General features: G+C 35.4%; 1 protein-coding gene and 1 long non-coding RNA gene across 5 annotated transcripts in view; one reads left to right on the top strand and one right to left on the bottom strand.

Moving 5' to 3' along the window:
- Window positions 1-9,265, top strand: part of LOC145690344 (uncharacterized) — a 102,721-nt gene extending 93,456 nt beyond the window's left edge. Inside the window, exons 5-6 of one of the 3 annotated variants that reach the window (XR_014132195.1) lie at window positions 4,732-4,854; window positions 7,996-9,265. This is a non-coding gene — a long non-coding RNA (uncharacterized LOC145690344). The remainder of the gene's footprint in view (window positions 1-4,731; window positions 4,855-7,995) is intronic. The other 2 variants (XR_014132196.1, XR_014132197.1) reach the window with 2 other exon arrangements.
- The window catches only part of cact (NF-kappa-B inhibitor cactus), a 201,877-nt gene that overhangs the window by 162,824 nt on the left and 14,336 nt on the right, over window positions 1-24,717 (bottom strand). The window lies entirely within an intron of this gene.

Genomic DNA, 24,717 nt, shown 5'->3' on the forward strand with positions numbered 1-24,717 from the left:
ATAAATCTTTTTCAATAGACATCAACATAAATGTTTTCAAATGTTCCTGAGACATTGTACTCGTTATCCTATTTTTAATGTATTTCAGTTTATTTAAGTTTTGAAAAATTTCTTTTACATGTTACCTGAGTTACGGGCAAAGTCAATAAAAATTTGTATGCTGGAAACCTGGATAAGTATTACTGCAAAATTTACAATTCTGCAAAATTAAAAAGCAACACATTGGACAATTTTGCAACACGTTTTGCATTCGCTTTCCTTGTAAACAAATGTATTTTCTCCTAATTCTGAATCACTTGCACCATCAGCAGTCATTTTTTCTCGGTTGTGCTCGTCATCAAGACTGACTTTCAAGTATATCCACGTCCTTCAAAAGTCCAAGAGAATACATTTATAGTATCCTTGGAAACTTCTTTACTGAAGTTTTTCAGAAAATATGTAAGTTTATCGAAAGGCACGTCTGGAAGTTCTGTTACCTGTCCAAATAATCCATAAAGTACATTGCTTCTTGAATCTTGAAGAAATACTCGAAACTACCATGTCCAATATTGTATTGAATGCTTCGATGGATAGAAGCAGCTTCATCTTCATATTTACAGGAAAATCTTTGTCCATCTCTGAAGGCGAATTGTCGACAAGTCAATAGAAAAAAAAAAAAAAGAAAAGAAAAAGAAATCACGTTCTAAGTCTTCAAATTTGTTATTGGCCCATTCTGCAAACCTTAATGCTGCATTCTTAACGGATTCAAAATCATCTCTCTACTCTTTCACTTGGAACAGAGTAGTCTGCACCATCCGATAGGACTACACTAGCAGCACCCTCTATTTGGAGATAGTTTGACAGAGAGGTCATCACTTGAAATATCTTAAGGAACATTTGTGCTGTTCGAGTTGTTTTGAACTTGAGAAGATCTTTTATATATCCTTTCGCTTTACACCTAGCTTTTCGTTTGATATTTTCTGTAGAAGCAATTTTCTTAATTATTATGGTCAACTCTATATACAAAGCACTTTCTGGGTTCGAAAAGTGACCAAACCTTTTCTGAAAAACAGTGTGTTTTCTACCATCTTGTTTCCGCAATAATTGTAAGACGCCTTTGTTAACATTTGATCTTCCAAATGTCTATTCGCTGATAAGACTCACGCATAAATATCGCGCAGTCATTCAGCAGAACAATGACACAGAATCAATGCAATTTTTTGTCAGATCACATATGACATGATTGAGTATATGAGCGTAACACCACACGTGTAACTGAGTTTCTTAGTGGTTAAGCGGTTAGCGTATGCGCCTTTGTCGTGGGAGACCTGGGTTCGATTCCTGGCAGGAGCTCATGTGCTTCGGATTTCCCGTAAATCAGTATGTCCCGTCTCATATAGCCTCGCTGCTAAAAGGGCTGTTAAACTCAAAATCAATTGAATCACAGTGTAACTGATCATAGGTGAATTGAAAAAATCCGAATATTGTCCTTCCATGTTACTTGAGCCATCGGTTGAATTTCCAATACACTTCTTAATATCAAGGTTCAACTTCTGCAGAATTTCCTGCAGTAAACCGCAAGGACACTGGCCTGTGGTAGATATGCATTTTACAATGACAACAATACTTTGTTTAACAACCATTTTAAGAAAATACCGTAAAACAACAGAGCACTGGCCTGAAACTACTATATCTTGAGTAGTGTCTAATAGAACAGAAAATATTGAAGCTTGAGAGACATCTTTCGAAATATCTTCTCTGATAAGTGTGTTGATAGCATTCAAAACAAAATTCACCGTGTTTAGTAAAAGTTATACGACCACTATCCTGCTTACTTCCTCGTATATGACTCTTCTCGGTGACCTTATCTAAATTACTTTTAAGCGGAAGATCAAATTTGCTTAAGAAAGGAATAATACCCAAAAAGTTTCCATGATCTATAGCTGTGTCTTTCAGTTTATAGGCTGCTACATTTCCTCTGTAAATGAGCCCTCTTTTACCAATGAGTTTCTACACTTTGACAACTCGATACATTACCTGTCTGTTCTTGTCAACCTTATACTGCCGTTGTTTTACCTGTTCATGAGGAAGTAGTTTCTTAACATTATGTTCTTTTTTGTTAGATATGTAAGCACCCACATTGGTCTAATGTATTTTGGAAGACTCGTGTTCTTTTACTCGCTGATAAACGTGTTTAGTGTTACGTTTGCCACGTACAGAACCTTTAAGAGATGTTTGTTCGATCTGGAGAATAATCTGTGAACACGCTGAAAAAAAAAAGAAGCTTGAAGTGGTACGTTTTGTCGCGGATTAAATATCCGAAATGTTTTAATTACTCCAAGACAGGTTGTAATTTATATAAGTGGTACGTTTTGTCGTGGAATAAATATCAGAAATGCTTTAATTAATCCATGGCAGGTTGTCATTTATGACAGGTCGTCAAAAGTGGTACGTTTTGTCGCAAAAATTCAAGTGGTACGTTTTGTCGCTGGTACGTTTTGTCGGGACACCGAAGTATCCTACTTTAATCAATGATCAAACTAGATAAAATGCTTACAAAGTATCTTTTTTCCTCAGAAAAATCTAGATATTTGATTCTTTTTTTTTTTTTTAATAAAACGAAGTTAAAGTGATATGACTCGTTCGGTGTATAAGGGAAACAAGTCCATTTCTGGTCATTTTAGACATATTTCATCCCCATCTCCATCTGAAACTCCTTTCAGAACTTAAAAGATTCATGTTCAGGTATCGTAAATAACTCTTCTAATTTTAAAAAAAAAAAATCAGTACTTAACTAACTTTTCATGTAGAGCCTACTTAAGCGTACTGTACAAACTTTCCATCTCTTTTCCTCTCAACCATGGTAATTATTTCCTTGAACTCGGAACGCCCCATAATGGTTAAGGTTGCAAGATCAAACTGAAGCCAACCCCAGAAGAAAGAGGGATTTGTATAATTGAGTACACAAACATGAGTCTGAAGATTTTTGCATGTTCACTATTATGATAGTTACTTCTAAAACTTAACGAATTATCATTAGACTCACTAGCAATCAAGGTATACTGTATCGAGTGCATATTGTAAATGCAAATAAAGAAATTTTCGTTTATGCCTGTCTACCTTGCTATGTTCTATTTTGTAGATAGGTAGATATACATTTTCAAGATCATAAGAACACAAATTACGACCTTCACAAGTTGTTGACTTGCTGTTTCTACTCGTACCATCTGACTTTAATTACACTAAACACTCGTCCGACATGTGCATTACTGACTGGTATAGCAAGAATATAAGATATTGCTTTATTTTTAAAAGGTTTGGTACTTATCTATTTTCTTGTAAAACGCACTTCATATTTTACAGTTCCTTCCTATCAAGTATCAATAGTACATGTTTCAAGACATTGAACCCATTTTACAGTTCATTTCCATCGAAACTACTTTTAAATTTCATCCCCATTTCTGTCAAATTATTAAATGAAAACTGTTGGTGCCGCGCGATGATAAATGCAACAAAGAAGAATTTAAACCTAGCCTTTTGTTACTTAACAATATAATCCTTTAAATAACTAACAACCAAGAGTGGAAATGTGGAGGGACGCGAGGGAAAGGTGTATCCTTAGAAAAAGTTCAAGAAATAAGGAAAAATGAAACACTGAAGGAAAAATTATTAGTCAAACGAAGATTGGACATAAGAACTTTTCGTTGATTTTTATTTATTTCTCGTTATCTTTTAGGACGTCGATTCTCAACAAAGTGGTTAAAGATCACAAAATAGCCTGAATCCAGTTCAATATGGTTTTCGAATATCCTAAAAATAAAGTAATTGTTCGAAATTTCAATAATGACATGTTATTTTAGTGATATATTTAAAAAAAAACGCCTGAATACTAAGAGAATATTTAATTGTTTGATCTGCATCAAATGCTGGCGCTTTAGTCGGTTGCCCATGATAGTTTGCTTCCACTTCCCCCCTCCCATTTGGGCTTGTGTTCTCGTGACATACGTATTAATGTATCTATTAATGAGCGTCCCTTTAGTTCAGGAATTCTAGTTTCATCCCTTCTAACAACTAATACAACATATAAAGATAAATGACATATAATTAATTATAGGTACTTTTTAGTATAAACCTGTATACAGGGCCAGATTTAGGGGGATGCAAAGGTGCACGTGCACCTCCCCTTCCTTCGTTGTAAATATACACTACCTAAAGTGAAAAGCTAGCAGTGAGTTTTGCAAAATCAATAGTTTCTGTCAATTTTCTGAAGGTTGGAGGAAGAGGATTCATCGAAAGCAGACACAGCATTTCCAGGGCAATTCCTAATTCACACTATAGATTAAAGGCATTAAAGAAAAGAAAAAAAAAAACTCAAATTTAATTCAAATGTATTGGCTGTTATTTGGTGCACCCCCGCCCCTTCAGAAAATCCTGGATCCGACCCTGCCTGTATATCTAGTTCATTTGGTCCGTAGAAGTATTTCGAACTCAGACACTGCGGACGACACCCAGAGATCTGGCAACCCTTTATATTGATGGTAATCCATATCGTATAGTATTGTAAAATAGAACAATTCGATTTCCTGTCTACATTATGCTGTCACTTCCTTCTTAATTGTCTCAGGATATTAGCCTTGAAAAACCAGGAACTTAGTAGCTGTTATATAGGGTTGCTCTAAACTTCTACATTCTGGGTCATTCGCAGATCTAAACCACAGGAAATGTTGCTGTTAATCTTTTCTTCCTTTGCAGAGGCTGTCGAAAGGGTTTGCCTTACACCAGAGTCGCAATGCTAGATTTTTTTTTGGTTATACACTCGACAGTTTTCAAATATGTATCCACCCTGTTCTACGTTCGTTCTTTCGTAAACTTAAGGTAAGTAACACTGGATTATAAAGATAATAGGTGTCTATTAGTATATACACCATATACTATTGTATAGGCTTCACTACATCCCTGCCTAACACCTTCTGCGAGTGTTTTTCATTCTTAAATTTTCCTGATCTTGTCACTAAACACTTTACTTAATATTGTTCCCCCTTAAAATGAATGAACTTGCAGCACACAATAAAGCGTTTAATTAATAAATGGGAAATTATAAATTGTAAACTGTTTAAGAAACATAGCGGACTAACCCTGTTATTATTAAAACTACAGGCGAATTTATGATGAAAGACATTGATCTTTTTTCATTGAGTTTTAAAATCTTTCCAAGCCCGCTATCGTATTAACATACGTATACCTATTTTACAATTATTTCTTGATCTCAAGGAAATTTTAAGATCAACTTGTAAATAACATGAATTTGAAAGGAAATAAATTTACTGTTCGAATGAGTTTTTTTAAACAGCTTCCCGGTTTAATCCAAATTATTTCGTTTTACTACGTACGAGATCACTTCTGGTCGCATTTTCTTCCCTAACGTGAATATGTTGTACACGAAACATCTCGCAATAAATCACGAAAGAAGGTCGGCGAAACAAAGTGTGAATTTACTCATGCTGTTCTAAATGTGAAACAAATGCGGTAAACGTAATAGCTCGGGTTGATCCGTCAGGACTTGGTTACTTTGGATAAAGTGGATCGTGAAGTGGTAAAGTAATTTTCCCACTCATGGAGATTACTGAAGTGGGTACCGATTGAGAAGTTTCACCTCAACGAATTTGTAATGGCTATCACAATATACAGACGCAATTTTCCATATATTTCAACACTATTCACATTACACTATAGTTAATTAGTGTTTAATTTTAATTAATTTATTTTGTTATTTATCTTATTCACGTAATTTCAGTTACAGTGGAGAAGGTATTTCAAAAAGAAACAACAATGTGGGAAGAAGTTTGAATGGCAATTCGCTAGAGCCTAGATTTAAAGGAAATATCCCAGCATTCACTGAAAGAAACTAATTTAACACCATAGATACAGTTCAGGCAGGATTCGAATTCTGGACCTTCCGATTGCTGAGTGAGAGTTCTAAACTTCTGTATATGGAACTTCTATTTATAAAGAAAAAAATAAATATACTAATTAACGCAATAAAAGAGTTAGATTATCATCGGGATATGTTTTTATTTTATTAGAGGATGGTGGTAGGTATCTTGCAAAAAGCTTAGTAAAACTGTCTAAATGCATGAGTTAGGGGGTGAGACGATAGTGGTTCAGTAAAACCCATCTAATGTCTTTATAATAGAGCGTATTCTCTTCATAAATTGGTACGCATATGACCATCTCATCTCATCAAGTTTTAGAGGTTAATATTTATCTTAATTCTCAAACGAAAACGTTACTTATTGTGAACAAGTAGGCTAACGTTGCTTTTGATAGGGTATTTTTATGTTCAATGTTTTTTAAAGTTTTTAACCCTTTTACATAACTAGCTGAACCTGCGCTCTTTACACAGCTCATCATTTGCATATGAGCATAAATCTCCTTCTCATTCCTCACAACATATGTACATGTCCCTTTACAGACACAAGTGAAAGACGTCTTGATTAAAAAAAAAAAAAAATCGGCAAGGGGTATCATAAAGGGAATATTTTTTCGATTATTTTTTCTCAATATATCGCACCGTTTGTAAGATTTGAGCCTACTTCCGGTTGGAGTTTCTAATTCATGTATGACCAGTGTTTTCTTTCTTCTTGCATGCAGTATGTAATAAGCAAATACATTACATATACAATTAATTATAATGTCAGTTATATATGGGTCCATTGGGCAAAACACTCAAAAAATAAAGATTTATCTTAAGACTCGAGAAATGGTTATCCTTCCATTTTTTACTATTATTTGGCCATGGAACAAACGCCTGAGACATATACAACCCCAATATACAACATTGTGGTGTTGGAATGTATAACGCATAGATATGATGCCTTAGTTTTTTTTTTAATTTCAACGCTTCCAGTGTACCCTAAAAAATGTAATAAAGAAATAATGGCCATGTTTCTTTAAATATTCAATTAGAACTGGACAATCTACGCAAAATTTCCAATCGATCAGTGAAAACGTCATCTTTCTACAGCCTGTAGTTTCCGAGATCTCATTGTCGAAAGGTTTGACCACAAACATATAAACATAGTTTAAAAGAACTCGGAAGATGGAAGCACAATTCACTTGCATTGATTTTAGAGAAGGCTTATTAAAATACAAAGGCTTTGGACAATAATTTTATATCATAAACTTTATGAAAAAGATATAGTTAACTAATTTAGACTATTTAAAGTGCAAATACTTAAAATGTTTGTCTCTGTTAAACGTGAAATCACACAACCTTAAATTAAAGATTTGAAAGCCAAAGTTACAGGTTGGAGCTCAGGCGCTTTTAATTGCTATTGTAGCATTTTAATAGATAGATAGGTTTTGAACCAGTGTACAGGTACTCTCATGTTCTCAAATCGAACTTTGTATAGTTCATATCAAAGCGTAGTAAGTAACCTGTACCGAATGAGGTTTGTTTTCAGAATGGCTAAAAAAACATCTCGAACTTGGCGTCCTGATGGTTAATAACAATGGTTAAACCACAAAATCTATACCCTATTTAACCCATTTTATTCCCGTGATGCAATATGGCAATGGAAAACAACGTTCGCAAAACCAACGCTTAATATCTGCTCGGCGCTAAATTTGAGTTGCCAATAATGCGAAACAGAAGAAGCATAGTTGCTAATGTCAGTCATCACCCAATTGTTGTTGTTAGCAGCACTGTAGCACACTTTTTTTTTTTTTTCGCTGTATGAAAACAACGCCATGTATGAGGAGCAGTTTACGAGTTTTGAGTAATTATCTCTTACATTTTAATTATTGTTTTGTCATAATATCCTTATTATTTTACTTTTAAATTTGAAAGTTAATATAATAATTGTGTATAATAATTGTGATCGGTTCCATATTCATGCAAACGGCAGTGCAGTAAGCATGTAAAAGTTGATGTTGCCAAGTGGCAACACGGGGCTATTTTACTACCATACTTTACATGGTTTTTGGAATTTATGGCACGTAATTTTATTCTTGCAGGCCTGGACTTTCTCTACAGGAAGCTTTTGGTGTGTTGTTTGATGATACTGTAGCAAGAAACTTAGACTCAATATACATCGCACCTCCAGAACCGTCATCTTTAACGGATGAAGATTCAGCTGTCTAAGATTTAGGTGGTACTCTGGACAACTTGTGAGAGAATCAGTTGTTGGCTGATGTTGATTTGAGACTGAGCAACCAGTCGGCACATTATTCGAAGATTTAGCTCTATGTACTGAGAGAAATGATGGTCCTTCAAGTTCCTCTGTTGATTCTTGGAAAACAGGAAACCTCAATTTCACAAGCCACAGTAGTCATTTCGTTGTCTGCCGGTCCTTCAAATTCTACAGACCGTGTTCAAGCTTTCACAAAGAATGTATCACACTCACCAGTTAGGGAGGTAACTTCCGCGCAGGTTGTTCTTCAGTTTGTAATGCTTATTCATCGAGCACAGATGTTAGATTATCCCAAGGTGGAATTGATACATCTTGCACGCGAGTGTTGATTCACAGAAGCTTTTACTAGAAAGACAGCAAATTATACATAAAATTGTAAAATATTCCCTGGGCAAGAAGAGAAGCAAAGGTACCAAAAGGACTACAAACTGGATTCACAATGGCAATCTTCAGTCCCCAGCAATTTCATTTCCCGAAGGAGATTTTAAGAAATATAGAGATTTTTCAGATCATGAATTGCTAGAAATGTCTCGATTAGGAGTTTTTTGAAATTTTGTGTACCGAGACAAAGAAAAAAAAAACATTATTTTTTAGACTGTCCAGATCCAAATATATCGAAGGAAGAGATTAAATCTAGAGGAAGGATTGAGCCGCTACTGTCATTTAGAAGGGAGTTGGCTATGTATTACATTTCAGCTTTTAGAACCGAGAGAAAAAGAATTGGGCGTCTCGTTTCATCAAAGCGATCATTGTCTTGCAATATAGTATCTGATGAATTAAGGTATGAAGGAAGAGATCACCTGGTTCGTCGGATTCCAGAGAATAAGAACTGGAGGTGTGCGGGGGGAATATGCTCTTCAATTATGCGTACAATGTGCTGTAAGTATAATGTTGGCTTGTGCGTAAGAGTGTTTCTATGATTTCCATTCTGTCACATATTGAACTATCACTTGTACATGGTCACCATAAATGAAGCTTACAAATACATAATAATAAATCTTACAAATATATAAAATATATTCGTTTCTCTCCCTGAATTCCCACAACAAGGTGATATAATTTAGCAGTGGAATAGCCCCGTGATGCCATATGGCAACACCCTCTTCCAGCAAAATGAATGAAAAACTACATTTTTTATGTTTTTATGTTGTTAGGGAAGTACTTAAACACAATTCATGAAAAAATGTTTAAAAAATAATTCGGGATAATAAGGGTTAATATATCAAGTTAGTCTTCTCATGAAACAAATGGTTAAAATGCGTGCTAAGTTCACTAATGATCTTTTGCTTCAGAAAGTTAAAGTTGAGTAGGGTTACTATATTCAAGGGTGGACTGGCAACCATAGGGCCCACTCTGTTACACTAAAATGAGAGCTCACTGTATTAATGTGTTTAAAAATGCATTTATGCGTTTTATCAAATACCAGTTTATCTTCTAATCTATAAATATTATCACATATAGGTATTAATATACAACAAAATATTAATTATAAACGTTTTCAAGAAGTTTAACAAGGAAAATTTTCATACATTTTCAAAGGAACATACTAACGTTTACAGTACATAATTAGCATTATCATTTTATTTGTAAACAGGAAAACAGTGGAATTGGTGTTTTTGCTATGTATCTAATGAATTTAAATACTGTTTTATACAAAGGATTAAAGCCCCAAAATTAGTCTCACTGGAATGCATTTTCACTAACGAGGAAGGTCCATAAACCATGAGAGTTGAATTTTGACGAAAATTTGTGACAAGATTCAGTTCGAGTTGTTAAGTAACGTAGTAATAGTCACTCGATGCGCAAATGCTTCGTTGAGCTGCTACACCGACGCCATCTTGAAATCCAGTAGGTAATGAGAAAGAATACCCTTTTCGCACAAAAATGAAAAAGCTTTTGATAGATATGAGATATGACTTCAGTATTGTAAACCAAGGTAGAGCATCTATATGTAGGAGTACTTCCAGTGCATGATCACCATTTTGAAAGGTGCAATATTGAATCGCGGTCAAATATGATAAATGGCAAGGGTGTCATGTGGGGTATCAAATAGCACTGGAATTTACTCCTGAATCCATTTCCGCAACCAAAGTTTACATATCTGTTTTCACTTCAGAGTTAAGAACTCTCTTACCCACAGGAACATATAAAAACTGTGTGAGTTAGACTCGTGTTAACGAAACACGGTCGTGCGAGCACTTGCAGGATTTGAACTAGTACAATAGCCACTATACCAATCAGATCTTGAGACTAGAGAGAGAAATCGTTAATTAAATTGAAATTCCTGTAGTGAAAAATGGAATAGCAGCACTGTAACAATTTATACCTATTTCAAAGTGCGCTATATATATGAGTCTATGTGTGTTGCGATTATGCATAGTATTTAAATGTTGTAATATAAGTTAGGTGCAACGGAACCTATGACTTTACAAGAGTATGTCTTGAAGTTATTAGAAAATTAATAGAAAAATAATTAGAAAAATAATATAAACTGATGCACATAAGCAAATATTAACCTACTAACCTTTTGCTCTTCAGTTGTGATGATGGAGATCCAAAACGAAATGATTAGCACATAGTATCGTGGAGCAGTACAAACACTTAACAAATGCACTTTCGTCACAATCTTCATGACTACAGACACTATTTTCTACTAGTCTACAGAAAAGAGCTGGATTCACGTTTGGTGGTTTCCTAAGCTACTGAAGATAATGGGGCCCTTTATGGGTCCAGATGAACGTAGGACCCTATATACAGAAATGAAGTAACCAGTGATATTTTACAAAGCAGACTAGCAGAAGGGGCCCCAAAACTTACATCATAGGGGCCTACACAAACGAAGCACTGTTGCTATATGTAGATGTTACTTTATTAATTGTTTTTCTTATATTTTGAAAATGTACGTTCAATTTTTTCCTTAAATTTCTTGGGCCCCCAAGAGTATGGGGCCCTAAGCTATAGTTTATTAGGTTATACGTAAATCCGCCACTGCTCCAGAACATTTGTAAATGAACCAATAATTGCACCTCTGAGGTACCCACATTTCTGCCATGCACATGCAAACATGTCCTTTAGGACTGGCGCACAAAATTGACGATACACAAAAGAATGCATTTTTATTATGAAATTTCTACCATTTAACTTGTACACCGAACAAGTGAACACCTGCTACAAAAAAGTTATTTATCACAGTTTTGATATGAAAAGTAGTCTTGCCCTTATTATAAGCAAGTGTTTTATTGTTAAAGGCACCGGCGCAAATCTGTTTTCAACATTGGGGGGGGGGGGGACGGGTAAGACCGTTCCCATATTATAAGCGATGGCGATGTTCAAAATATTTATGAAGTTGAAAAACAATGCTGTGAATGATCAGGGGAGCAGAATTGTCTTCAGTGGCGTATTTCGGAGGCTATCGGACTCAAGCTACCCCCGAAATAAATTTGTTAGTTTTTCGCATTCCACGTACAATAATAATCCTTATTACCATTTCTAAGAATGTCATTAATTTTCCATTTTCTTATGCCCTTTGTTCAGAAATAATACTGTATTTGTCAAATTTCATTCCATGTAAGAACTGCGTCCTTTCTATTTTCTCTTTCTTTTCCTTGACGTTACTTTCTTTCATTTCGCCTATCATACTTTATCGACAGTTGTCAGTTGTGATTCAAGTCGGCCGTTATCAGTAACACCAAAACTAAGAGTATCTGATAAGCGAAACTGGTGTTCCACACCAACTTGCGCGGATATCAACATGAAAGGACTTTAGTTATTATAACAAAGGAAAAATTATATCGTTTAGTTATTTTTAAAAGAAGGAAATGTTTGAATTAAAGAAAATCAAAACGGGGGAATAATTAGCCCGGGAAATTAGGAAGGCCAAGAGGATGTTTCCTTTTTCTTGTATGAATAGAATAAAGGGTTAGATTCACTCATAAATTTTTGTATCATATCATATAGGATTTATCGGACTGCAATTCTTGCCATTATAACTTCAATTTATGCATAAATTAAAATATATTTAATTCTCAGACTCAGGTGGGCAATTGCCCACTTCCTTCCTTGTATTGGGCATAGCCCCTCGAAACAAAATCCTAAATATGCCATTGGTTGTCTTCAACATTGGGAGGTGGGCAGATTTGAGGCATATTCTAGAGAAGGGAGATGAAACTCATATTACGGTAGATGAATCTGATTTCTGAGGTGAACCTGTTGTAGAGTATATTATATATTAGGCGATGTAGATGAAGTATTACAAATCACTGCCGTGAACACATTCTGAAATCTAAATACATGCATATTTATAATTGTTATGTTTCTAATTAGGCATCCACAAAGATCCCCTTAAAATTGTTTTATAATAATATAATAATATAAATAATGACTTCCCCAAAACTATGAAGAAAGAATATCAATTATGTATGATGCAACAATACTCTTTGAGCAAAATGATGATAATCTCAATTACATTACAGGAATCGTTACAGAAATCTGACGAATGTCATATACTCTTTAATTAACAGATCTAACTTTAAGATTATGCAGAAAAAAATTCCAGCAATTGAATTCTTTTCTTTGCTTATGAAGGGTCCTTTCTGAAAAGAAAAATTGGGACACGCGGAAATACGTAGGAACAAACTATGGTTCGAACTAGCAGAGAAGAGAAAACAGGCAAAATTACGTTGACTACAAAATCCGAATAACTACACAAAATTTCGTAGTCATCGAGCGGGAAAATTCCAAAACTTTTAGAACAAAGAAACGCAATATTCTGAAAGCTAAAATTTAAAAACTTGAAGATAATAGTAAAAATAAAAACAATCGGGACATGTATAAAGGGATCAACGAATTTCTCGTGCTTATGTTAAAGAAAGCTGATGGAACAGTTCTCAATGATACAGATAGCATTTTAAATAGATGAAAAGATTTCTTTGACGATTTGCTTAACACGCAGCCATAAACTAATGCGCTTGGACAAAAAGAGATACACACCACAGAACCGTATATTCCAGAACGCAACCGAATAGAAGTACGGTAGAAATCGCTATAAAGAAATTAAAGCAACACAATTCTCCGGGTGTAAACGAAATTCCGGCTGAAAATTTTAGCTGGAGGCGAAAAATTGTGGAACAAGATACACAAACTCATTCTCCTTATCTACAACAAGGAAGAATTGCCACAAGAGTGGAAAGAATCAATCATTGTTCCAATTCACAAGAAAGGTGACAAAACTGACTGTAATAATTATCGAGGCATTTCTCTTCTGTCAACATCCTATAAAATACTTTCAAATATTCTATTAGCAAGATTGACCCCGTACGCAGATGAATTTATTGGAGATTATCAGTATGGATTTAGACGAAATCGATCAACTATTGACCAAATATTTACCATTCGCCAAATACTCGAAAAGATGTGGGAATACAATACCCCAGTACATCAACTATTTATTAATTTTAGAAAGGCTTACGACTCGGTTAGGAGAGAAACATTGTACAACGTTCTTACAGGATTTGGAATACCGAAAAGGCTAATTAGATCAATTAAGGCATGTTTAAATGGATCCCAAAGTAAAGTCCTGGCAGGATTTTTTAAATATTTTTTATTTTATTTTATTTATTATTATTATTATTATTATTATTATTATTATTATTATTATTATTATTATTATTATTATTATTATTATTATTATTATTATTATTTTACACGAGCTTTCACCTCGTGAATGGCCTAAAACAAGGAGATGCGTTGTCGCCATTTGTCCTAGAATACGCTATAAGGAAAATCAAAGATAGCAACCAGGGCCTAGAGCTGAACGGTGTTTACCAGGTTATGCGTAGGCTGGTGATGTAAATTTAATAGGGGATGATAGGAGAGTAATAAAAAGAAATGTAGAGGTCTTATTAAACGCTTGCAGGGACAAGGGTTTAGAAGTAAATGCAGAGAAAACTAAATATATGGAAGTGCGTCGAGACCGTAATACGGCAAATTCTGAATGCGTGAAAATATTAAATAATACTTTTGATAAAGAGGATACTTTCAAATATCTAGGATCAATATTAACAGACGAAAATCATATTCACGAAGAAATTAAATATCGACTAAAAACGGAATTCGTGTTATTATTGAGTTCAAAATCTCTTGTCGTCAATTTTGTCGAGGAATTTAAAGCTTAAAATATATAAAACGATAATCATATCTGTTGTTCTGTATGATCGCTCACTCTGAGTGAAGAACATAGACTGGAAGTATTTGAGAACAAGATGCTCAGACGAATATTCGAACTCAAGGAGGAACGGGAATGGGGAATGGCGGAAACTTCATAACGAGGAACTACATAATTTATACGGCTTACCAAACATTGTTAGGGTCATCAAATCTAGGAGGCTTAGGTGGGCAGATCATATAGTCATGATGGAAGAAAGTAGGAACGCTTTCAAATTGTTAGCCGTAAGACCAATCGGAAAACGACCATTAGGGAAACCTAGGCGGAGATGGGAAGACAATATTAAGATGGATCTCGCAAAAATAGGAATATAAAATAGAAACTGGATAGAAGTCACTGGAGAGCTTTGTGAACGCGGCATTGAACCTCCGGGTTCCATAGGCTATAGAGTTAGTTAGGTTACGAAGCATGAGTAGATGCCTAGGCTGATACTACAAATAGATGAAATGCGCATTTACTGAAAAGATGGGTTCTACTGACATTGGATAGTCTATATACTCTTTGTGTGCTAGGGCCTAGGGGAGGGGAGGAGATAAGATTTCATATCAGGTTACGTCACGCACAGTCGCACGCCTTCATTTTCATTAAAAATGTAAAAGCCAAGAGAAACAAATTTCATCTCACTTTCCTTTGTGGCAATCGGATACAAATCATCACACTTATCTGCAAAAAAGCACTTTTCAAATCGGATTCTTGGGAGAGCCTCCAGCTCCAATGTCGGGGGGGACGTCTCCCCATTTCCCCAGAATTTGTGCCCGTACCTACAGCTGTGACAACTTTCCAGCATGAGGAGAGGGGCATATCCTCCTCTGGCATTTATTGCAATTTGTGCCCAAGTAGCGGAAGTGGAATTAATACATATTGATGAGACTACTAAACGCACTACGGCACGAAGTTCAGTTTGAAATACTACAGAATACGATTCTTTTTAAAAAGCCAAGATAAATCAATTTCATCTCACATTCCTTTGTGGCAGTCGGACACAAATCATAAAACTTATCCCAAAAAGCACTTTTTAAGTCAGATTATTGGGGGGACTGTCCCCCCCAGGTCCAACATTGGGGGGACATGTCCCCCTCGTCCCCCCGGGATTTGCGCCAGTGGTTAAAGGTGGAAAGTTGCAGATATTTAATTATTTAATAAAAAGGAAAAAAAAACAAGAAAGAGGCTTGCAACTTGGTATTGAATCTTGTAATAATCTTTATCTATTCTTAGCAGGTGTGTATGCATTCTCTTATCACTTATAGCAGAACAGACAGAGGAAAAGTTAACTCTAAGTTTCCAGGTGTATCTTTTTCTAAGAATGGGCTGTGAACTGATAATTTAAATCCCCTTAATTGTTCAATGCGTCAGCAATAAATCGATTGTATTTAGACAAACTGACAATAAAAACATTAAAGTATTTTAACCTCGTAATATGCACGGAAAATTATAGGTTGTTAAGTATGAGTATTGGAAAAGAACTCAACGTTCTGCAACAATGAGGGTCTTTGCGTAAGGTTTCAAGATTTGAGAAGAAAACTTAACACACTATAACGGACCATGTAAAATACGAGGGCCGTTCGGAAAGTAAAGAACGATTGCGTATCCCGTCCGAAACCGACTTCCCACCATTGTGATCGACTGCGCGGCAGTTAGCTCCTTCCTCCACCTCAGTTTGAGCCGAGTCTGAATGTTGTGCGGTCACGCTACTTGTTTTTGCAGCGATTCAAAATGCCAGAGCCAATCGAAAATCTCGCCAAATATTAAGTACGGAGTTCATGGCAACAGGAGCAACAATAAACTCAGAAGCCTATTATGAAACTCTCCAACGACTTCGACGCGTCATCCAAAACAAGAGACGTGGAATGCTGTCGACAAAAGTTTTGTTGATCTCGTATGACAATGCCCAGCTTCATGCATCAGCACGAACACAGCAGAAACTTCGTCTAAAGTGGGACATCTTTGGACATCATGCTTACCGTCCTGACTTGGCACCAAGTGGTTTTCACTTATTCCCGAAACTTAAGGAATTTTTGGGAGAAAAACAGTTACCAAGCGATGATAAACTCAAGCAAGTAGTGACAGTCTGGCTCAAATCTTTGGCGGCAGATGAGTATGACATCAGCATTGAAAAACTGGTCCCACGCTATAACAAATGTTTTGACAACTATAGCGATTACGTAGAAAAGTAGAGTAAGGACATGTTGCTTTGTAAACAGTTTTGTGCTGATATCTTTTATTTTCATTTAACGATGTAAAAACGTTCTTTACTTTCTGAATGACCCTCGTAGATTTTTGCCTAAAATATATTTTTGGGTTTGATTCAGTCCAACGTCCCACATTTATGCCTGCTACGCTAAAGGAGACATAAAATTACTGTTATAGTGAAATCCGAACCATTTTGGTCGTTCAACCAATATTCACCAGTTTATATCTTTTTCTAATATACTATATCCGAACAATCCCTTTGGTATTTTCTGCTCGTGAATACTATTAGGCATGCGTTTCATCGACGAGCAGTCTATTCCATCGCACTTTGAAATATGTATAACTTGTAGCATGCTGCTATTCCATTTTCCACTACAGGAATTTCAATTTAATTAACGATTTCTCTCTCTAGTCTCAAGATCTGATTGGTATAGTGGCTATTGTACTAGTTCAAACCCTGCAAGTGCTCGCACGACCGTGTTTCGTTAACACGAGTCTAACTCACACAGTTTTTATATGTTCCTGTGGGTAAGAGAGCTCTTAACTCTGAAGTGAAAACAGATATGTAAACTTTGGTTGCGGAAATGGATTCAGGAGTAAATTCCAGTGCTATTTGATACCCCACATGACACCCTTGCCATTTATCATATTTGACCGCGATTCAATATGGCACCTTTCAAAATGGTGATCATGCACTGGAAGTACTCCTACATATAGATGCTCTACCTTGGTTTACAATACTGAAGTCATATCTCATATCTATCAAAAGCTTTTTCATTTTTGTGCGAAAAGGGTATTCTTTCTCATTACCTACTGGATTTCAAGATGGCGTCGGTGTAGCAGCTCAACGAAGCATTTGCGCATCGAGTGACTATTACTACGTTACTTAACAACTCGAACTGAATCTTGTCACAAATTTTCATCAAAATTCAACTCTCACGGTTTATGGACCTTCCTCGAAAGTAAAACCTAATTTAAACTCAAGTTTGAAACAAAGTAAATAGTTAAAACACTGCTAGTAGTAGTTTGTTTATTTTAAATAGATTAAAATTTACTTCTAAATACATACATGAATGCCAACCAAAAATGTAACCAAATACAGTGAAACTGCCCTTACCGGATACCTTTCAGAAGCAGACACCTCCGCAATAAGGACAAACTTTTTGTCCAGGCAAAAATATATGTATTGATATGGAAGGATACCCTCCCTTTTACGGACACTCTCAGATACGAACATGGACAATCATTTTTCACCTCCAACGTTTCAGAAGTCTCTTCTCATAAGTATGGGAAGTCTTATAGAACGACTCTGTCTTTCCAAACTATGCTAAGCATGGGAAGGTTTATAGAACGATTCTGTCCTTCCAGACTATGCCAGATATAAGTATAGAAGGTCTGATAGAACGACTCTGTCCTATGTTAGGTACAAGTGCGGGAAGTTTTATACAACGACTCTGTCCTTTCAAATGTTATGTATAAGTATGGGAAGTCTTATAGAATGACTTTGTCCTGTTAATATTGTGCTAAATATAAGTATGGGAAGTCTTATAGAACGACTCTGTCCTTCCAAAGTATGCTAAGCATAACTATAGGAAATCTTACAGAACGACTCTGTCCTTCCCAACTATGTTATGTGTAAGTATGGGATTTCTTGTAGGACGACTCTGTATTTCTTAAAAAAATGAATTTTATTGCTAGAAATAAAGGATGGAAGCTTTATACGAGCTTTAGAAAGACATATACAAGAATTAATACATTAAGTGAGCTCTTTTACCGTAGCTTTTGTAGCTATAATATTTATTTTTTTTACTAATGTGACTTCTGTGTTCAAGAATCTCCATTGGATATGAAGATCAATTAAAAAAAAAAATCATGAGATGAACAAGAAAAGAAACAAGGTGACTGAATGTCAAAATTAGAGAAAAAGAAGAAGAATGAAGGTTCTGAACTTAACGTCTAATTATTTGATTTCTTGTTGTAGTTATATTAAGATAAGCACATTGGAGTTTATTATTGAAAATTAAAGTTGACCTATGTATTTCTGGGTGTGTAGCAGTTTTGTCCGAAGACATGTTTTAACCCATTTTCCTAGCAGAACTTGGAAGTGCCACTAGACCAGTAGAATATGGGTGAAGATAAGTTCTTTTTCTTTACGAATTAAGAATGTATGGAAAGCTGGGAGCTGCGCTGGTGAACTGGATAAAGGAATACATTGAGAATTAATGTTATGGCTACCATGTATACAATAATTAGGCTATTATGACTTTGTTATACAGATATTTACTTGCATGTGCAATTTAATATTCTTGCAACATCTTAGACAAGAAGTCAGAGGAAAACTGACCTATAATTTCAGGTTATTTAGTTTTTAGAATATTATTCTTTTTTAAAACCATGTACTTTATTATTTTAACTGCAATAAATATATTTCTAACAACATACTTAAAGTGCGGAAAATCCGCAATATTCACTGAGAAATCCTGTTACATAATGTGCTGTAAGTTTACATTAAAAAAGAAAAAAAAATGCAACTGAAGATTTATTTCCTTATGTCTCGTAAAATTGCGTTTTAACGATTAGATTAATAACGGTCTTCTTAACAAAAAGTTAAATATTTGTTTTTTAGAAAAAAGTTATATTGCTTAAACAGTAAAGATACCTCTTCTCTTTCAAATGTACAGTACGAGAACTATTTACTATGATAATTACTTGTTTAAGCAAGTAAAGTTAACATGATTACTTCCTACTACCTACAAGAAAATAATATTCAAGGCTATACACATTTTTTTTTTCTTATAACAAGCGAAGTTATGCTAACTGAGTAAAGTACTTTCAATCTATGAATGAGCTTGCTGTTTTTAAATGAGCTTTATGAGAATTTTAAGACCTGCTATGGTACTAATTAGACAAAATTAGACTAATTTTAAAAATGTGTAAATTTTTCTTTTCACACATTTCCCTCAATGGGTGTTATTTTCAACAAACAATGTCCTTTAGGCATGAGAAAACTTGTTACGAGTCATCCATTTATGCTGACTGGATTACGACGCTTTGGTTTGGTTTAAAAGTTGCTTTCGTTGCAACGTTTTAGTTTCGAAACGAAATGAAGTGAAGACTTAAATGTCCTTTTGTTACGCTAAAGTAGATAGAAGACTAATAAAAATTAATGATAGAAAAATAAAGTCTAGGAAAGACAGTAATAAGAATTACGCAAAACCTGCAAAGTCTATTTCTGCCAAGTTGAACTGATCCCAGTCTTATGCTAAAACGGCCTCGTGTTTTTGGTACATTGGGGTAGTGTCCAAGTACCTTGAAGCATTATAAACTTTGTGCAGCCGGGTTTTATCGTGCAAAAAAGTAACTATTGCTGGGCACACGACATTGGAATTTTAACTGCACTACTTACGTTTCGTTAAATATTCCGGGAAGAATTCCTACCTAGACATTGGCTAACCACATTAACACTTGCCTTTTAATTCCGACTATTCTTGTGACCGAAGGAGACGAATTTGCAAAAATGGAATCCTAGAGGATATAAGAAGTACTTCTAACTGAGAGAGATTGTTTAATTCATCCGGGATTGGCGAAACGTTTAATCCATTTGAAAGGCTAAATCAAGGAATGCTTTTCTTCTGGATGCTGCTTTTTACATGTAGCGCAGAAGTATGGCGCTTTACCATTTTGAGACAAACAAACAGCCATCGAAAAAAAATCTTCACTTGATGTTCCACGTAATGTGGCTAACGACATTTCATTAATTTGTTCTTTATATACGAGTCCGCCATAACATGAGCAAACATGCGTTGGTCCGTTTTCAATAATAGTCATATTTAGCCAGTAACAAATCAAACTCACTGTCAGATGTTTCATTTTTCTCATTTTATTTGCACTCTCTCTTGGCGTAATACCACATATTCTGTAATGCGAATGTTCTCTCAATTTCCGCATCTTGGAAATATATCTTCCTGTGTCAGTCGCACCATACTCTACGCATTCTCTCAATTCCTGCATCTGGGAAGCACATCTGTAGTGCGGCATTATTCTCAATTTCCAGAAGATTGCACTACAGTGAATGTGGTTAACGTAACTATTTGTTTACCATTACTTTTATTTATTTGTACGAATGTTAAAGTTAACTAACAACATCTATTCAGTTCCAATTTATGTTTTGTTTTATGCACATGTTTTGTATTATGACATGTGACAGAAAGTTTCACTTGAAAAGTAGTATGTTATTGGAAAACAAAAACAATAAATACATAATTAAATAATAAATATAAAATTAAAATTAAAAATATATGAAAAATGTCTTGAACTAAAAGTGCTGGTGAGAACTACAAAACAAGATAGCGCTGTGTTAATAAATCCAAAAACCATCTCCGTATTAAAAAAAAATAAAAATAAAAAAACTTGGATATATTCTAAATTTGGATTAATTTATTGTTGAAATGATTTGATTTTATATGTGATTTTACAAGGGTTGTTCAAGGTTGGCCGGGACTTTTATTTCTTCAGAGGAAGCAGATAGTACAAGAAGCACCAAACTATGTCAACTTTTCAAAGTATTCTCTGTGCGCGTCGAGGCACCGTAGCCATCGTTGTGGCAGCTCCCTGATTCCTTTGGCGTAGAAAGAATTGGTTGTTGTAGCCATTGGAGGACATCGTTCCGCAGTATTTCATCTGTCCTTAATTTCTTTCCTCCCAGATGGTCTTTAAGGGGTGCATGTGATGATGGATTGCAACAATTCATCACCTTCGGCTCGAAACCGATTCAAAAGCTGTTCACAGACCGTCATGCGTGTCCACTTCTGATCAAATGCCAGCTGGCGGGGAACCCACCTTGCACAGATTTTGTGGAAGAGTAAGTGGTCGTGAATTCACTCCCTCTCAACACTCCCGACACTGATATTCACCTCGGCAGCAATATCCCGCACTGTTACTCGCCGGTTCTCAAGAATCATTTGCTCAACACGTGCGACATTCACTCGTATGACAGCAGTCGGGTGAATGTGTCTATGCACTTCATTTGTCACCAGCTACAGTCTTTCGCGAAACTGTTCACACCATTCGTACACTCTTGTTCGTGACATCGTTTGTTCACCATACTGTGTTTACAATCTTCTGAAAATCTCAGTTGGTTTAACTTTCTCTTTTACAAGAAATTTGATTACACACCGCTGCTCCACACCCACAGACACACTGCTTGTCGCCATGTTCGCTGCAACTGCTGCGCATGCGCCAAATATGTCATGGCGGACGCTAGTTACTCGAGAAGGAATACATTACGTCACCCCCAAGTTTAATCATGATCCGGCTCTTCATAGATTATTTACGTACGAAAATCCCGGTCAACCATGAACGACCCTTGTATATCATGGCATTCAATGTCAGAATATAACTGCTACAACAGTTATTTACTGATGGCAATCTTAACATGGAAACAGGCGATTTCGTCTTCAGCTGCGCCATTTCTGTACCAGTAAAACTGCTACTTGTGTAAACAATTCAATATTAAAACAATTCTAATGATATGGTCAATAAAACCATAATGCGGCGACAATAGTAGTAACCCACGCGGTTTAGAGAACAGGACAGAACACAATACTAGTTTTAGAAGTCAAATAGTTCTTTCAAAATAAATAAAATTTCATGAAGTTTTTAATTAGTATTACCTGGGTTGAAGAAACAGTCAATTAGAATCGTATCAGCATTTTCAGAGCGAGATCTGATGATTTATTCATTAGTCGCAGGAATTAAATAACTACGTTAAGTTATCAATAAAGTTTTAAAGTATAGGCCTATTTGTATGCAGGGTTGCAGGCACGTAGCCAGGATTTCGTAATAGGGGGGAGGGATCCGTGACGAAATACTGTGGTTATCATACCAGGGACTCGATCATTCTAAACTATTTTATTGGTAACATATATTGGTTCGTTTAGCCAGGATTTCGTAATGGAGGAGGGGGGACGTGACATGAAATACTGTGGTTACATACCAGGGGCTCGATAATCTAAACTATTTTACTGACAACATACCCATATTGGTTTGTTAGGACAATAAGGATATGTTAGTAAGTACTTTAATAACAAACTATGAAGGAACCTCGACAAAAGAATATTAAAAGGTATTGAAAGTATAGTCTTCCGATATCATTCGAACTCGGTCTTCTCTCTCTCTCTTCTTGTCTTCTTTCTCTTATCTTCGTTTAATGCCGTCAAGGATTAAACGAGATCTCTTTCGGCAGAAAAGACGTTCTATAAAATGGATTACTGTTGCCGCAAAATTTAAAATTTCTTTAACAAGTGTAACTGGAATCTATGTGGCCAGGCTCATACTGGTGATTGTGGGCATTTCTTAAATTCTACGTGAGAGTCTATCTGATCAAACCGGTTTATCGATCGTCATTTGTAGTCCATAGGATTAGCATGGAGCCAGGTGGAATTCGGAATGCTCCGTTAAAATAAAATCCATTTTCAACTTGAACGCCCCCCCCCCCCCCGTCTTCTCCACACAAAGCTCCACATAAGAAGGAATAACCAAACGCTTGCTGTAACTTTATATTTTTAACGCTAATTCTTCTTTTTCTCGTTTCTTTTTGTTTCATTCTCCTTTATTATTTTCATTTCTGGTTTCAAAGGGGGGTCCGGACCCTCCGGACCACTCCTTCGCTACGTGCCTGCAGGGTTTGAAAGTGGTTTTTTTTTTTTAAAAAAAAAAGAACAAAACGTGTTTAAAACATTAAAAAAAAAGTTCAGAATGCTTTAAACATATTTTAAAACGTATGCAAAAAACATGTTTTAAATATTTTGAACAGTTTAAAACATAATTTTAAACACATCTATATTTCAAAATCTTATAATAACTTATTTGTTAAGATTTCTTGCTCTTTACTTGCAACCGACCTTTTTATTTATTTTATCCTGGTTAAGACCACATTCTGTTGAGTACAGAATATTTCAGTATAGATTAGTAATTCTCAATTTATTTCATATCACGACCCTCTTTTATTACATCCTCTTGCCAGTGACTCTCGTAAGTACTTGGGAGTCATGTTACATGCTTTAAGGCTAAGAATTTTTACCAGAAATACAATTGTGCAGGTTTTTTTTTTTTTTTTTTTTTTAGCCCTAAAACAAGTCATGTCGGAGTTACTGCTTCTGAAAGTTCCCTTAGGTGCTAAGATCGCGTTTGAGTGGGTGAGTTTTTAGTTGCAAAATTTGATTACTATTCCTGAACACTGATGCTAATAAAATTATTTTAAAATAAATTTTAAAAAAGTAATGTTTGAAGCACACTTCATGTTATGCTAACTTTAGAATATTTTCTGCAAGCTTATATAATTGATTATTTTCTTTTTAAGTCAATAATTTACTGAAGAAAAGTATTATTTGGGGCATTCCGAGCACAATGGATCCAAGCCCACTTTCAATAAAGTTCAGTTTTGCTCACCAAATGAATTCTATTTCAAAACCTAATATCTTCGCAGTCAAGAGTCCGAAATAAAAGTAACTAAAACCACTTGAAAGGGTGTTGGATAGTTTCATATGACAGTCACTAGACAGGGACGTTAGTGGGGCAGGAGAGCAGCCGCCCCACCCCCACAATAAATTTCAGATTTTGAGGCGAGTAAGGCAGTTTTAGATAACTTTTGATAAAAAAGTCCAACAGAACAAGTTTGAGGTCCTTATACAAAGATATCGTATACCCGTGCGATAAATTACTTCCATTTTCTTGTAGTTATTTTGTACATACAACGGCACTTAAAAGTGCACAATTTATTGATAAGAAGAAGAAGAAAAAGAAATGTAGAATATATGTTGATTTTATCAAGGATCTTATAAAATAGAGGATCTGCCCTTACAACAAAATCTTGAAGCCATACGTCACAGTTTCTCCACCCCTACTCTGCCCACCCCGCCCAATAGGATCGCAATGTTTTGAGCCAACAATCATGGCGGAAACGAAAGTAGCCAATCAGATGATGGCGGAAACGAGAGTAGCCAATTAGACGTGCCTATGCTCGGTTATTTTTTGGCTTCATCGATTTAATAGGATGAAGATACATATGGACAGATCCTCTATTTATAACATCCTTAGAATTTATATTGATAATCAGGTAATGTGAGCTGTTAA

The sequence above is a fragment of the Thermobia domestica genome, chromosome 7 (assembly GCF_964235325.1).
Source record: "Thermobia domestica chromosome 7, izTheDome1.hap1.1, whole genome shotgun sequence".
Lineage (NCBI taxonomy): Eukaryota > Metazoa > Arthropoda > Insecta > Zygentoma > Lepismatidae > Thermobia > Thermobia domestica.